Below are 17,418 nucleotides of genomic sequence, written 5' to 3'. Positions count from 1 at the left end.
AGATAAAATAATAACTAAAAATATAAACAAGGTTGTGTCCTGCAGATTAAATAATAACTAAAAATATAAACAAGGCTGTGTCCTGCAGATAAAATAATAACTAAAAATATAAACAAGGTTGTGTCCTGCAGATAAAATAATAACTAAAAATATAAATAAGGTTGTGTCCTGCAGATAAAATAATAACTAAAAATATAAACAAGGTTGTGTCCTGCAGATTAAATAATAACTAAAAATATAAACAAGGTTGTGTCCTGCAGATAAAATAATAACTAAAAATATAAACAAGGTTGTGTCCTGCAGATTAAATAATAACTAAAAATATAAATAAGGTTGTGTCCTGCAGATAAAATAATAACTAAAAATATAAACAAGGTTGTGTCCTGCAGATTAAATAATAACTAAAAATATAAACAAGGTTGTGTCCTGCAGATAAAATAATAACTAAAAATATAAACAAGGTTGTGTCCTGCAGATAAAATAATAACTAAAAATATAAACAAGGTTGTGTCCTGCAGATTAAATAATAACTAAAAATATAAACAAGGTTGTGTCCTGCAGATAAAATAATAACTAAAAATATAAACAAGGTTGTGTCCTGCAGATAAAATAATAACTAAAAATATAAACAAGGTTGTGTCCTGCAGATAAAATAATAACTAAAAATATAAACAAGGTTGTGTCCTGCAGATTAAATAATAACTAAAAATATAAACAAGGTTGTGTCCTGCAGATAAAATAATAACTAAAAATATAAACAAGGTTGTGTCCTGCAGATTAAATAATAACTAAAAATATAAACAAGGTTGTGTCCTGCAGATAAAATAATAACTAAAAATATAAACAAGGTTGTGTCCTGCAGATAAAATAATAACTAAAAATATAAACAAGGTTGTGTCCTGCAGATAAAATAATAACTAAAAATATAAACAAGGTTGTGTCCTGCAGATAAAATAATAACTAAAAATATAAACAAGGCTGTGTCCTGCAGATAAAATAATAACTAAAAATATAAACAAGGCTGTGTCCTGCAGATAAAATAATAACAAAAATATAAACAAGGTTGTGTCCTGCAGATAAAATAATAACTAAAAATATAAACAAGGTTGTGTCCTGCAGATTAAATAATAACTAAAAATATAAACAAGGCTGTGTCCTGCAGATAAAATAATAACTAAAAATATAAACAAGGTTGTGTCCTGCAGATAAAATAATAACTAAAAATATAAATAAGGTTGTGTCCTGCAGATAAAATAATAACTAAAAATATAAACAAGGTTGTGTCCTGCAGATTAAATAATAACTAAAAATATAAACAAGGTTGTGTCCTGCAGATAAAATAATAACTAAAAATATAAACAAGGTTGTGTCCTGCAGATAAAATAATAACTAAAAATATAAACAAGGTTGTGTCCTGCAGATAAAATAATAACTAAAAACATAAACAAGGTTGTGTCCTGCAGATAAAATAATAACTAAAAATATAAACAAAGTTGTGTCCTGCAGATTAAATAATAACTAAAAATATAAACAAGGCTGTGTCCTGCAGATAAAATAATAACTAAAAATATAAACAAGGTTGTGTCCTGCAGATAAAAAAATAACTAAAAACATAAACAAGGTTGTGTCCTGCAGATAAAATAATAACAAAAATATAAACAAGGTTGTGTCCTGCAGATAAAATAATAACTAAAAATATAAACAAGGTTGTGTCCTGCAGATAAAATAATAACTAAAAATATAAACAAGGTTGTGTCCTGCAGATAAAATAATAACTAAAAATATAATAAGGTTGTGTCCTGCAGATAAAATAATAACTAAAAATATAAACAAGGTTGTGTCCTGCAGATAAAATAATAACTAAAAATATAAACAAGGTTGTGTCCTGCAGATAAAATAATAACTAAAACTATAAACAAGTTTGTGTCCTGCAGATAAAATAATAACTAAAAATATAAACAAGTTTGTGTCCTGCAGATAAAATAATAACTAAAAATATAATAAGGTTGTGTCCTGCAGATAAAATAATAACTAAAAATATAAACAAGGTTGTGTCCTGCAGATAAAATAACTAAAAATATAAACAAGACAAACGGCTTCATTAACAAATATTTATTAGTTGAATACAAAAACACATTACATATAATATAGTTTATCTAAAATAGTTTTGATACACTTGCAAAGATTCTGCATGATTTCAAATATTTTTTCATTAGTTGAAAATGCAAAAACACACTACATATAATATAGTTTATCTAAAATAGTTTTGATACAGTCGCAATGATTCTGCATAATTTCAAATATTTTTTCATAAGGACCCTACCACAACAAGTATATTTCTCCACAAGTGATATTTCCAATGTGAGAATTGCATTAAGGCACTGTATATAGTTTAAGTGATATATCCAATGTGATAATTTGATTAAGGCGATTTATATATTTTAAGTGATATTTCCGATGTCAGAATTTGATTAAGAGGCTTTATATATTTTAAGTGATATTTGATTGGTTATCTATGCAGGAATTTGTGAATAAGAATCGCTCCAACAATATATTTAACATTAGGTTATATTCTAGAACGATGGGTTTCTTCGGTCTTGGGAATGAGATTTGTGATGCCGGTAGTTAGTGTCTCCTCTTCTTTCTTTTTAAAGTTAGTAGATAATGTGGATATTACTTGCTTTAAGCAGATATTTGGTAATTTATCAATGCCAGGGGATGTGAAATTGCAGAAATTTGTTTTTTCCAAAGTAAAAATAATTTCTGGCATCTGCGTTTTTTTCTGGTTGATTTCTTTTACATTTTCAATCAACTGTGCTTATTGATGTTGTTTTGGGTCTTCATAGATTGATCTCCAGAACCATCCTTCATCTTCTTTGTTTGATGGCGTTTGAACTCTGGAAAATTGTGGTTCTCGTTAGATTTCGGTGCACAAATCAGGGGTTTTGATCGAACTGGCCATTCATTTGTTTAGTTTTAATTTTATTGTCTTTACCCCTGATCTATTCAGCTAATCCATTAATTAAAGTTTCATATTCTGCTTTCTTTTCTAGACGCTGATGATATTTGATGTTATATTTTCTCTCCATTCTATTTATTGTTCCTAGGAGATGTGGGGATCTCGTTTGGTTCACAGTATAGGAAATTATTTTGGGAGGCTTCCTTTCTGAAAGTATCTATTTTTCTTCCTCCTCATTTCCTCTTTTGGTCTTTCAATTTGCATATAACCTGCAGCACCGAAGTTAGCATGGTTTATCTCAGTTATGGTTGAATTTGAGTCGTTCTTCAATCTCCATTTTTTTGTCAGTTCGATTTTATTTGCAAGCTCTTCTATTTCTTGTTCAGTTGATTGGTTAATAATTAGCTTTTGATCCAAAGATCATGGTGGTGATGGTCCTCTATTAAGTCTTGGTTGGGTTCGTCATCTGTTAAGTAGACTAGGTTTGGTGTCATCCGTGGCATCTTCTGTTAAGTAGACTAGGTTCGATGTCATCCATGGCATCTTCTGTGTCAGATGTGCTATCTTCACTCTCATCAGAGTTTGATGATGAAGAGTCAGGTGGTTCAGTAAAGATCTGAATGTTTGGAATTACATCTGTTGTAGGTCCCATTATGGATATTTCATGGGTAGCCACCATTTGATTCTTGGCTACTACGCTTGGTGTGAGTAGTGGCAATGAACAGAAATTGTTTTTTTTTATCATGTTGTACATGTTTTCCTGTATATTTTTCAGTTTTTGAGATGTTCTGTGGTCTGATGCATTAGCCAGATTGCTGGTGGTGGAAATATATCCTCCTTCAGCATTGGGAGAAGTTGCACAATCGCTTTCCTAACGCACGCTGGTGCGTAAACGTGTTTTGGTGACTTTTTCATACTGAGTGATGTCCCGGCAGTATTTTTCCTTATCCGGCTTCATATTCATGATTTTCATGAAAGTTTTCGCTGGATTCGTATCGTTATACGTCCTCATACTGATAGCTCTGAGCGAGAACACCAGGAAAGTAATCAGAAGGTACTCCTGTGAGCATTTATATGGTTAATTTAACTAGATTTTATAGGCATATTGAGGAGACCTTATTTGGCAGTGTTTAATACTTCACTAAGTTTTAAGAAATCAAGGGGCTTAATCAAGATTTTATAGACTAAAATATTCACACAATATGGATTTTTTTCTTGAGTGTGAGTTCTCATATGAATAACTAAATATAACTTTTCAGAAAAAGAATATCCATACACTTGCACATCTCTTGCACTTGGTTCACCGGATATATTTGCCAGATAGTTTTTGAAATTCTTTTCCATTAGTCCACTTGCTCTTATAATGACTAGTATGATGGATATCTTATTAAGATTTTAGTTTCTTTGCATGTCGTATATAAGTTCTTGGTATTTTGTTTTTCTCTATCTCAACTCAGATCCATTAGGGACGCTTACTTCGACTAGGGTTGCCACTTTCCTCTCTCGTCCCATATCACTATGTCAGGCTTAATAACCCCATTTTTAGGTATGTCGGTGTAGGTGTTTCGTAGTCATAGCAGATGGTGTATGACTTATTTCTAACTGTTCTTTCTGGTAAACATATTACCAAGACTTACTACAACATTATTCAAGTTTTTACAGATTTTTCAGTGGACATATTTACACACACCATTGTATTGCATTGTATAATAGCCCCCCCCCCAACAGGACTTTACAACTGTGTGGCAGCGTGAGTTCTCATATGACTCATTAAAATAGATTGTTGACGAAAAGAATATCCACAGACTCCACACGAATAAGGCTTTTCTCCAGTGTGCGTTCTAATATGTGTAGCTAAATTCGATTTTTCAGAAAAAGATTGTCCACACATTTTACAAGAATGTGGCTTTTCCCCAGAGTGAGTTCTCATATGTCTTACTAATTTTGATTTTTCAGAAGAAGAATATTCACACAATTTACAAGAATGTGGCTTTTCCCCAGTGTGAATTCTCATATGTCTCACTAACATGGATTTTCCAGAGCAAGAATATCCACACACTTTACAGGAATGTGGCTTTTCCCCAGTGTGAGTTCTCACATGTGTCACTAACTTTGATTTTTTAGAACAAGAATATCCACACACGTCACAAGAATGTGGTTTTTCCTCAGTGTGAGTTCTCATATGCATTTTTAATGAAGATTTTACAGAAAAAGAAGATCCACATACTTCACAAGAATGTGGCTTTTCCCCAGTGTGAGTTCTCATATGTATGATTAAATTCCATTTGATAGAAGTAGAATATCCACACACTTCACAAAAGTGTGGCTTTCCCCACGCGTGACTTCTCATATGTCTCACTAAACTCGATTTTGTAGAAGAAGAATAGCCACATACTTTACAAGAATGTGGCTTTCCATCAGGGTGAGTTTTCATATGTCTCACTAAATTCGATTTTCTTGAAAAAGAATAGCCACACACTTCACAAAAATGTGGCTTTCCCTCAGCGTGAGTTCTCATATGTTTCATTAAATTCGATTTTTTAGAACAAAAATATCCACACACTTTACAATGATGTAGCTTTTCTTCACTGTGTGCAGACATATTTAAATAGAATTGATCCTGGAACAAGATGATCACTACTTACTTATAAGCAATACTGAATTTTTTCCTCACTTATTCTATTGTAATTCAGTTGTTGATGCGAGTTTGATTTTATTTTAAAGAAACCTCAATTTGTATCATTTATCGTTTAATTGATAAGAGATATTTTATAATGTAAAAGTTAAAATATTGACTTTTCTCACATTTGTGTGCATACGTTTTTGGTTGTCTTCCGTGTAAGGCACAAATTGTCTATAGAATAATGTTTTAGGAAAATGATGATCATTAAAATTCTTTAAAAATGTTCAGGCAGGAACATCTGTAAAAAATAAAATAAAATTTTATATTTTAATATCATTTTTTATTTTAATCGTGCCAACAAAACAAGAAACATAACTTTATAAAGCATTTAAAAATCACAGAAATAAACACTTTATTCACATTCATCTTGTTTAAATGTTTAATACTATTCATAGTATTTTGTAATAGATAAAGAAATTATGCAACTAATAAAGTAAAATAAACAATAATATAGGCTCATTCCATGTCAAATCGATAAATTGGGGGGGGGGCACAAACCATGTCCGACACGGATTTTCTTTTCAAATTTGCTACACTTATAGATCTCCATGAAAGGAATTGAATGGCACCTGTTACACATCTCAAGGTCAAGGGATTTCTGCGATATAACCTTGACCTTCATACTGAGATAATTACTATTTATTTGTATACTGCCAGAGTGCCTCCGTTTTTTTTTTTTGAGGGGGTCCTGACATTAAAAACGACCTTGTGTCTAGTTTGCTTTCGTGGGAAAACAAATAAATAAAATGACAAGAAAGCGGGATAATTAACTGGCTTCTGGACATGTTAAAAAGCACTGTTCATTCCTGTGCATCCATGGCGACTCCTAAGCTCCTTGACTTAATTACCAACTCATTGAATAATTCACAGTTCTCTTTGGTGAGGAAAACTGATTACCATGCATTTTTGAGTTCGATCCAACCTCTCTTCCTATCTTTCTTTATTTTTATTATCTATCCCCTTTTTCCACGTTCTTGTCCTCCTTTGCAGGATAGCTTTTAGCTCAACACTCACCGCCAAATACCCTAGCAGGACCAGGCATCCCGCTAGTTTTATAATAAAAGAAAAGGTGAATAGAAATATTAACCATACCATTTAAAGTTAATTAATGTGATTAATAAAGTAAAATAAACAATAATATAGAAATAATTTTTAGGAACAATAATCATACTACTACCATAGGTGCTACTAACAAAAAAATCATAACAAGAAAAGGTGAAAAGAAAATATTAAGTATCTAACGTTAATAAACTAAATCAATATAGAATCCAATTACTTTGTAATGGATAATAACAGTCGCTTTTTTTATTTTAATCATGTGTGTGGAAATATATTCTTGTTTAATTATTGTTCTCGATAACTGTATTAAACTGGTCATTTCCATAACATGTGTTAATTCTGGTGATAGCAATCTAATACAACAGGATTAGTTTCTTCTTTTTTTAATTTTTATTTGTAGAATTAAACTGATTTTTTTTTCATTCAACGCTTTTGCATGCATTATCATTCTCATATTTTATTATTCAAATAATATGAACAGTTTTAATAATCGATTATCACGATTTAATTTTGTTAATTAACTGCCTATAATACATATTTGTATCCCTAAAAACTCTCACAACCTGCGAAACGGGTATCTTTTCTATCAGTACAAAATTGATATTCTTAGCAGTTTTTTTTTAAATTTTAAGTAATTTTATTTATCATTGGAATAAAAATATTTATTACTAATATTCACCGAATTATTACATCCAACATTTTGTACATATTTTTATTTTTCTTATATTTTTATAGTTTCTTTACAATTTTAATACTTTTTTCTTTTTTCCAGTTCCCAACAAAATAATTACATATTGTTATTCTTTTTTAGTTTCTTTACTATTTGTATCCTTATGTTTTCCTCTTCCTAAAAGTATAATTGCATATTGTTATTTTAAAATTTTTATAGTTTATTTATTATTTTTATCCTTATTTTTTTTCTACAAGTAAAATTACATATTGTTATTTTACAATTTTTATAGTATCTTTATTATTTTTATCCTCATTTTTTTCTCTTCCTAAAAGGATAATTGCATATTGTTATTTAAAAATTTTTATATTGGTATTTAAAATTTTTTATAGCATCTTGTTTATTTTTATCCTTATTTCTTTTTTCTCTTCCAATAAAATCTAGTAATGTTGAAAGCTCAGTATAAATTGAAATATTGTGTCTAGAATTGGCCTTCACCACTCGTGCTTTATGAACTGAATGTCTTTATTTCTTGTGCATACTCATATGTCTTCAACATCTTATCTATTGGTTGTTTTTACTAGATTTCGGATCTTTATGTCTTTTAAACCTTTCTAATTCGCTTTAAAAGTACCTTTCATTTTTAAACCAAGAAGAAAACTGTACATGTTCTCTGTCGATAAACTAATCAAAAGTCTCAGATTTGTTTGGTTTATGCCAGTCAATGAAACATATGTAAGACGCAGTAAATGTAAGAATATGAATTAAGTTTATATTCCTGTTATTTTAAAATGTTTAAAATTATGTATGCTTTGAAAGTTTAAATCTACTTTCATTAAACGTTAATAAACTGTCGCACATTTTATAGCCTTATTAAATATATACATTATAAACGTGTATCAGTTTTAAGGAAAATGCGTATATATATATATATACATATATATACACGTATATATATATAAACGTATATATATACACATATATATATACACGTATATATATACACGTATATATATATAAAAACGTATATATATACACGTATATATATATACACGTATATATATACACGTATATATATATACACGTATATATATATACACGTATATATATATACACGTATATATATATACACACATATATATATATACACATATATATATATACACATATATATATACACGTATATATATATGTATGTATATACACATATATATATACACGTATATATATACACACATATATATATACACGTATATATATGCACACATATATATATATATACATGTATATATATATATAAGATATATACACGTATGTATATATACACATATATATACACGTATATATATACACGTATATATATATATAAACACATATATACGCATATATATATACACATATATATATATGCATATATATACATACACGTATATATATACGCGTATATATGCACATATATATATATATACACGTATATATATATATATACACACGTATATATATATATATATATATACACGTATATATATACACGTATATATATACACGTATATATATATACACGTATATATATATATACACGTATATATATATATATACACGTATATATATACACGTATATATATATATACATGTATATATATACACGTATATATATATATATATATACACATATATATATACACGTATATATATATATATACACGTATATATATACATACATATATATATATATATATATATACACGGTTTGTGGCATGTGTGTGTGAAAATTTTAATGCAACATTTACTATTGTTATAACGATAGGATTTTCTCTCTCTCTATATTTTTTATTACTAATAATTTTTTGTTTTTCTTATATATTTCTCAAATTCCAAGCATAATATTCAAATTTATATATTGTTTATTCCTAATTCATCTGAACGTAGAAATTATAAGTGAGTTAATGTTTGACCTTTATCGGTTAAACAAAATTTGTAATTTACTAAATATGAAATATACTATTACCATATATATTGTGTATTGTTGCCAAATATGGCTTCGTGCAACTACGACAAACTTCAAAGAGTCTTACATATAAGCTCTTCAAAATGTTAAAAATTAAAATCATTAAAATTAAGTTATTAAACGGAATCTTTGCTGTATTCGTATCCATTGCTGATCAGTCAATCTTCTTTTTTAATGAAATCTTCTCTGTATTCGCTAACCCAAAACCTGAGCAGCAAGCAGATGTGTTATAAAGGATGATTAAAGGTGGAAAAATTAACAGCAAAAGGGACCACCTAAGCAACTACAGGCCTATAACATGTTTATCTACTATGTGGAAAATACTAAGAACGCAACTAAGGAACACCCCCTCCATAATCGCGGACTACTTTCTTAGGAATAGAAAGGATGCCAAAAAGGAAAAAGAGGAACACATAAACTACTATATAGACAGCAAAAGTTTCTGGTAAAAAAAAACAGAAAAAAAGAGAGTAGTCATGATAAACGCTCATGGATCCTTCAAGCCTGGATAAATAAGGTTTCTACTGTTTGAAAGTTAGAAATTGGAGTTGGAATATTTTATCTTAAAATACATAGTATGGACATTACAAAACCTGCTTCAAAGAAGTTTCTCCACCATGTAAAAAAATAACATAAGAGTATCCTATACGTCTACAAAGATATGATTAACATGATTCTGTATTGATGCAACAGCGACAATCTTCAAAAACATATAAAGTTGTTATTTAATAGAATCTTCTCTCTATTCCACATCAATCTGACATCAAAATCCAAACCATTCCCCTCTAGTAATGCTTGGAAGTCTTCTAAACCTTATCATAGATATGGTAATGGTGTATTAGTTTTTAGAGGATAGACCGGTATCTTTGATACCATAGACTGGGGTGACTGATGCCAACCGATGTGACTAAGACCAGGAACAAGAAAAAAGTTTACCCTCCTTTGAGGTTGAATGACTTTTTAAAAGTTATTTTCAACCCAGTAAATATTCTAGCAACCTTATTTACTAAATATGAAATGTTTTATCTTTAAATACATAGTATGGACATTACAAAGCCTGCTTCAAAGAAGCTTCTCCACCATGTAAGAAAATTACTTAGACATAAGAGTATCCTATACGTCTACAAAGATACGATTAACATGATTCTGTATTGATGCAACAACGACAATCTTCAAAAACATATAAAGCTTTTCACCAATGTTAAAGATTAAGTTATTTAATGGAATCTTCTCTCTATTCCTCATCAATCTGACATCAAAATCCAAACCATTCTCCTCTATTAATGCTTGAAAGTCTTCTAAACCTTATCATAAAATTGGTAATGGTTTATTAGGTTTTAGAGGATAGACCGGTATCTTGAATAGCATAGAATGGGGTGACTAATGCCAACTGCGGTGACTAAGACCAGGAACAAGAAAAAGTTTTACCATCCTTTGAGGTTGAATGACTTTTTAAAAATTATTTTCAACCCAGTAAATATTTGTTTAATCAGTAATCTGTTTTATAATTTAAAATAGTAATAATAGGTCTGCAGAGAATATTTAGTGCAGAGCTACATTTGAATCCAAGATGTCTGCCCCTTCATGCTGAAAATTTACACTGCATCGGTTTGTCAAACTTTGATATGTTTCACATTTCATATTTTTGATGATATTCTGTAAACTACTTAAGAATTAATTGGGTTTGGTCTTTTTTATGATTTATGTCAATATTTTTTAGATGGCTGAGGTTATCTTTTTCACCCCAGTCTGTGAAAGCTGAATTAAGGTGACTAAGACAACAAAAAAAAACTTATAATTTTTGCTCAATTTACTCATTTATTATTTCCAGATTTCCTTTATTTTCAGAACAGGTATGTGTAAATATAATTACCTATTCCTATTAGGAACTTTTTTTTTTGAAAAATCCTACCCTTACACTACCGGGTAAGTCTGGCCCTTACGATACCCTAAATCTGACCTTGACCCTAGCCCGAAGTTTAGACCTAACTCTAAGCCTAAAACTAACCCTAGTCCTATCCCTACCAAGGCCTAGTAATTTCAATCTTCATATCATACTAATGATATCATTTAGATGTGTTCATTTTTGGAATCTAATAAACCGGATATTCTTTTCTTTTATATTCTCAGCATCGTCATTTCAATTCAAACCAGAAGAACTGAACAACTTACCGCACAACCTTTCTCCACTATGTCGAGAGATTACAAGGCAAAACCTGGTGAAAGGGCTTACAACAAAGCTTCTGACTCCAAAAACCCCATCAAGGCTGCAGCAGACGTCAAGGGAGGAAAGTCTCAGCGTGAATCCTGCAGGGACTCTAGTATGAGTCGTGCAAAGCTGCAATACTACCTTCAGGTGACTTAGGTTGAAAGACCATTGTGGTCACCAGGTGGACAGACCATCATTTCATCCATAATGGAGAACGCCATTGTCGTGCACCTGCTAGCTGTGTCAGAGTGAGGATTCCCATTAGACATCATCGATCTATGGATGACTGTCAAAAGAGTTCTTGACAGAGACAGGGTGACTGTGAATAAGTTCAAGGATAATGTCCCTAGTTAGAACTAGGCACAGTCGTTTATGAAGTGGCACAAAGATCATATAAAGAACCGCATGTGTCAAAACATTTAAAAGAAAAGAGCTGATGTCAGTATTGGCTCGATCAAAGAGTATTTTGCAGAGTTGGCCAGGACACTAGAAGGAGTCCTCAGTTACAACGAGACAAACTTAAGTGATGATCCTGGCCACAGGCATATGATTTTTAAACGTGCTGAAAAATACCCTGAATGTATCATCCACCAGCCTCATGCTAGCTGACAGTACTGCAGGGGATTTGCTGCCTCTATATGTCGTGTATAAAACTGAAAACTTGTGGGATATATGGCATCAAGGTGGTCCTCCTAAGGTACAACCAGTCAAAGTCAGTTCGACCACTCATGTTTTATGACTGGTTTCATGGTGTTGCTCTGCCATACTGCAGCAAATTGCCAGGAAAGAAAGTCTTCATTGGCGACAACCTATCATCCCACTTCAGTAATCAGATGTTACATGAATGTACTGACAATAATATAGCATTCGTCTGCCTCCCACCAAGCGCCACACATCTGTGCCAACCCCTTTCTGTGGCATTCTTTGGTCTGATGAAAAGGAAGTGGAGGTCTATCCTCACTGCGTGGAAACAATCAGGAAGCAAACATGCAGTCACTGTTCCTAAAGACATGTTTCCAAAACTGCTCTGTAAATTCATGATTCAGCTCCCTTATCAAAGGGAAAACCTAATGGCAGGCTTTTGCAAATATGGCTTTCACCCCATAGATCCACAGCCAGTCCTCAATCGCCTGCTCAAGACTGCAGAGGAAAGATCTAAGGAGATTAACAGAGTCAACACTTCAGTCTCAGATGTATTTCTAAACCACCTGAGACTTCTGCGCCATGGTGAGGAGGGCATGTCATGAAGGCAAAGTAAAGACCAGTAGACGTCATTCCTAGGAAAAGCATGGGAGCACCAGAGAATGAAAAGGAGGCTCTAGCAGCACCAGAGGATGAGGAGGAGACTCCAGCAGTAGAAGAAGTCGATGGGGCCAACAAAACTGTGACTAACTTTAACGGGGGAGGGAACTGACTCTGATAATGAGACTGAAAGGCGAAACATTTTTGCAACTTTCAATTTTTGATGCTATCATTAGATTCTAATCACTTAAAATCGAAAATGAAACAAAAAAACCTAATTAATGAATATTATGTTAATATTTTGACAAAGTTTTGGATACTTATGCAAATATGTTACAGTGCTAAAATATTAACGCTATTATTTAGAAAAACATTCTTAATATAGAGAAGGAGAGTTTTGTAACTATTCTGTATTATCATCTAAGAATTTAATAAAAAAAATGATATCATAAAACTCGAATTTAACTTGAAAATAGGGTTTTAAAAAAATCACGGCGAGATAAGTTTTCTTATGCCGAAAAATATTTTTACAGTCTTTTTTGTTTATTAAATTTTTAGGTGAAAGTACAGAATAGTAAACAACACATGGGCTTTAATCTACTTTCATTAAATAATAAACTGTTCCCGATACGAAAAACAAAACATGCTGGCTAAATTCTTCCTTGGTAAATGTAGGGGAAACCCTTCATACTGAGACAATTACTATTTGCTTGGAAACTGCCAGAGTGTTCCCTTTTAGGGGAGTTGCCCCCCCACATAAAAAACGATCTTGTGTCTAATTTGCTTTCGTGGGGAAGCAAATTAATAAAACACTCGTTATATTGTAAACATTTACTAATATTTTCTCTATATTTACTTTCTGCTAATCGGTGACGAACAATAAATGCGTGCTCAGTTCATGTAGACTTTATAAAAGAAATTGATCCTAATTCAGAAATCTAAAATATTAAATAAAACAGTAAAAATCAACGGAATCCTCTAGCGACATAATAAGTAAGTGTAGACAGAAAAATATTTGTAAAAAATATTAAAACAATTAAATACTGAAAAAGCAGTTTTTGTGCTCAGTTGTCTAACAACTCGGAGCAATTTTAAATTAAATTATTGTGTTTATAGTAAACATTCATATTTTCCCAGAAACTATGGTACTTGCACAGTTTAGTCAAGACATTAAAAAAATGAAAATATCGAAAAAAAAATATTAAAACAATTAAATACCGAAAAAGCAGTTTTTGTGCTCAGTTGTCTAACAATTCGAGCAATTTCGAATTAAATTATTGTGTTTATGGTAAACATTAATATTTTTACAGAAACTACATAACTTCTACGAAAATAAGCAAATATTTAATATATATATATATATATATATATATATATAAATTTCAGATTGAATAATATGTATTTAATTTTTTCTTAATCAGCGATTTATACTTTTATTTTATTTACGTTTAAAGCATGACGTCTATTTTATTTACGTATATAAAGCATGGCGGAATCAATATTTTTATTGGATTGCAATAAAATTAAACTTATTTTAATGTTTAAGATTAGTTTAAACTAGGCACCGCGAAAAATGGCCGCAAAATCAAGTTGTTGTTGTTGTTTTTTAAAACGAAATTACATTTATTAAAATCCATGATTTCTGAGTAACTTTTTTTTTTCCAGAAAGATAAAACCCAGAATTTTCTCATATAGAAAACAGAATAATGTAAAACATTTACTACTATTTTTAATTCAATTTTAAATGTTAAATTTTCCCAAAAAGTTAACAATTGACATTTTTTGTCTTGCACAAAAAACGTACATAAATATTTAAAAAAAAAAGGTTTTTGAAATAATTAATTAATTTATTTATTGTCTAACTAAGATTTAGGATGATTTTCTAAGAGAATATGCAAAAATATTATAATATAAGTACCTGGATTTCAAATAATTCCACTTATTCATGTATGTAACCAGTTATTTCGCGTCGCTCTAGAGTCTAGATCGTTTACGTTTGCGTTTGATAAGAAGCAAACTATGGAAGACCAAACAGGCCAAAAAAACTTATTTTTCAGTGACGAAAATTTCAATGTATTATTAAGCTGAGGCTGGCCAGTACCAGATGGGTGACCATTTGTATGAGTTTGGTTTTTAATGTGTATGTGTGTGGGGGCCAGGCTCCCCAAAATGGAGGGGGGGCAATTTAAAGCAGAAGAAAAAAAAATTATTTCAGCGCGTTTGGTCCACCGTAGTCGAAAGGCGGCAAACGTTTTCAAAAGGGATCGAAAAAAATGATGCTAATTTTAACACAAAGGGCACAATATTTATTGATTTTTTTTTTTGGTATCGATTCTTCAAAGCATGCCCTATGCATTATTCGGCTCGCTAAAAAAAAATTGTTAATTTATTTATCAAAGATTTTAAAATGGCTTTTTTCGTATAAATATTAAAAAAAAAAAATTTTTTTGTTTTGCTTAACTCAAATTAATTATTTTACTTAACATATTCACCGAATTTCACACTTCAAAACTCAAAAGCGGGATAATTAAACACAATTGAAGTTCTGATATTCAGACGTCAAAATAAGGTATGCAAACAAGTTTTTTTTTTTTTAATCTATAATTCTGTCCCTTACAACAACACAATATGTTTTGTTCAGGTTCAGATGATTATTTTATGCATATTTGTTCCCACTTCAAAACAAAGGGGGTTTTGTAAGCAAAATATATATATATATATATATATATATATATATATATATATATATATATATATATAAATATCGTTTATGAAAAATAAGTACACCGTTATAAATTTCATTCTTCTCTTAATAATCGCTGAAAATTTCGTATTGATCGGATAATTACCTGATTTTTGGTAGATTTTTAAAAAGACGGTCCGTCAAAAAGTACTGACCTGCCCCCCCCTCCGTTTTGGCGGTGCCTAGTTTAAACATTATTGAAGGGAAGTTTTTGGAAAGTGTAAAAAAATATTTAAAAAAAAAAAACTTACCTTAATTCTAAGAATTTTTTTAAAACATTACTGAATGAAAGATTTTTGGAAAGTGTAAAAAATAATAAAGAAAAAAAAAACTTACCTTAATTCTAAGAATTCAATACGAAAAATAAATCGGAATGAATTCGTTTTTCTTTTGTGTTCAAAACAGAATTTTCATTTGTTTGTTAGGATTTCTATAGTAAATTGATACGATTTTGTTTTCTGAGCTCAATTTTTAAGAAATAAAATATATGCATATATAATATAATCAAAATTAAGAGTTGAAATACGCGATTTAAACGTGAATTTAAAGAGGAAATCAGCTGCTAATAAGAATGAATTTAGGTCACCGTTAAACGGTGCAATCATTATTTCGTTCCTCGTGTAAAAATGTCCGTTCATTAGTTAAGTCTATCGAATTGTTTTTCTATCAAATGTAGAATTTGTCAATGTTTAAGACTAGTTACGATTTCTTATGTAAATTTCACTTTTGTGTGTGCAATTTGTTAAAAAAATACGTGAAGATATAGAAAGCATGTTTTTTCTATTAAGACAAAACAAATCATTATTATTAGTCGAACAATTGTTAACATTATTATTTAAATTGACATTCAACCTGAGAACAGCAGCCCGAATAATTCAAATAAAAATTACAAATTTGTTTTTTTTTAATCAGTAATTTATACTTTTATTTTATTTACGTCTGTTATAAAGCATGGCGGAATCAATATTTTTATTGGATTGCAATAAAAATAAACTTATTTTAATGTTTAAGATTATTTTTAACATACTGAAGGGAAGTTTTTGGAAAGTGTAAAAAAATAATAAAGAAAGAAAAAAAACTTACCTTAATTCCAAGAATTCAATACGAAAAATAAATCGAAATGAATTCGTTTTTCTTTTGTGTTCAAAACAGAAATTTCATTTGTTTGTTAGGATTTCTATAGTAAATTGATACGATTTTGTTTTCTGAGCTCAATTTTTTAAGAAATAAAATATATGAATATATAATATAATCAAAATTAAGAGTTGAAATACACGATTTAAACGTGAAAATCAACTGCTAAGGAAGAGGAATGTAGATCACCGTAACACGGTGCAATCATTATTTTGTTCCTCGTGTAAAAATGTCCGTTCATTAGTTAAGTCTGTCGAATTGTTTTCTATCAAATGTAGAATTTCTCAATGTTTAAGATTTGTTACGATTTCTTATGTAAATTTCACTTTTATGTGTGCAATTTGTTAAAAAAATAAAAATACGTGAACATATAAAAAGCAGGTTTATTTTTTTTTAAAGTCTAAACAAATCATTATTATTCGTCGAACAATTGTTAACATTATTATTTAAATTTACATTCAACATGAGAACAACAGCCCGAATAATTCAAATAAAAATTGCAAAACGAAATATTTCATATAAACAACTCAAATAAAAAGAAAGAATTGCACAAACGGCGAAGTCAGTCAAATGATGTTTTACTACTTTTTCACCCCATTTTGGTTGGTTGTTTTTGTTTTAAGGCATATCAACCCTTTTCAGGTAATCTAGTTATTTTGAGGAACGATTTTTAATGGAGTATATTTGTTTTTAAGTCGGATTCTATTTAAC

At 30.0% G+C, this 17,418-nt stretch overlaps 1 long non-coding RNA gene across 1 annotated transcript; it reads right to left on the bottom strand.

The window, feature by feature from the left end:
* Positions 1–3,734: 3,734 nt before the first annotated feature.
* On the bottom strand, positions 3,735–16,851 carry LOC145270640 (uncharacterized). The gene is made up of 2 exons (XR_013865484.1): positions 16,657–16,851; positions 3,735–5,880 (listed from the first exon to the last, which is right to left on the bottom strand). It is a non-coding gene; the product is annotated as an uncharacterized LOC145270640 (long non-coding RNA).
* Between the last annotated feature and the right edge of the window lie 567 nt (positions 16,852–17,418).

The sequence above is a fragment of the Euprymna scolopes genome, chromosome 46, assembly GCF_053919585.1.
Source record: "Euprymna scolopes isolate OS-2025 chromosome 46, ASM5391958v1, whole genome shotgun sequence".
Taxonomy (NCBI): Eukaryota; Metazoa; Mollusca; class Cephalopoda; order Sepiida; family Sepiolidae; genus Euprymna; species Euprymna scolopes.
This window is presented reverse-complemented; position numbering and strand designations above follow the sequence as displayed.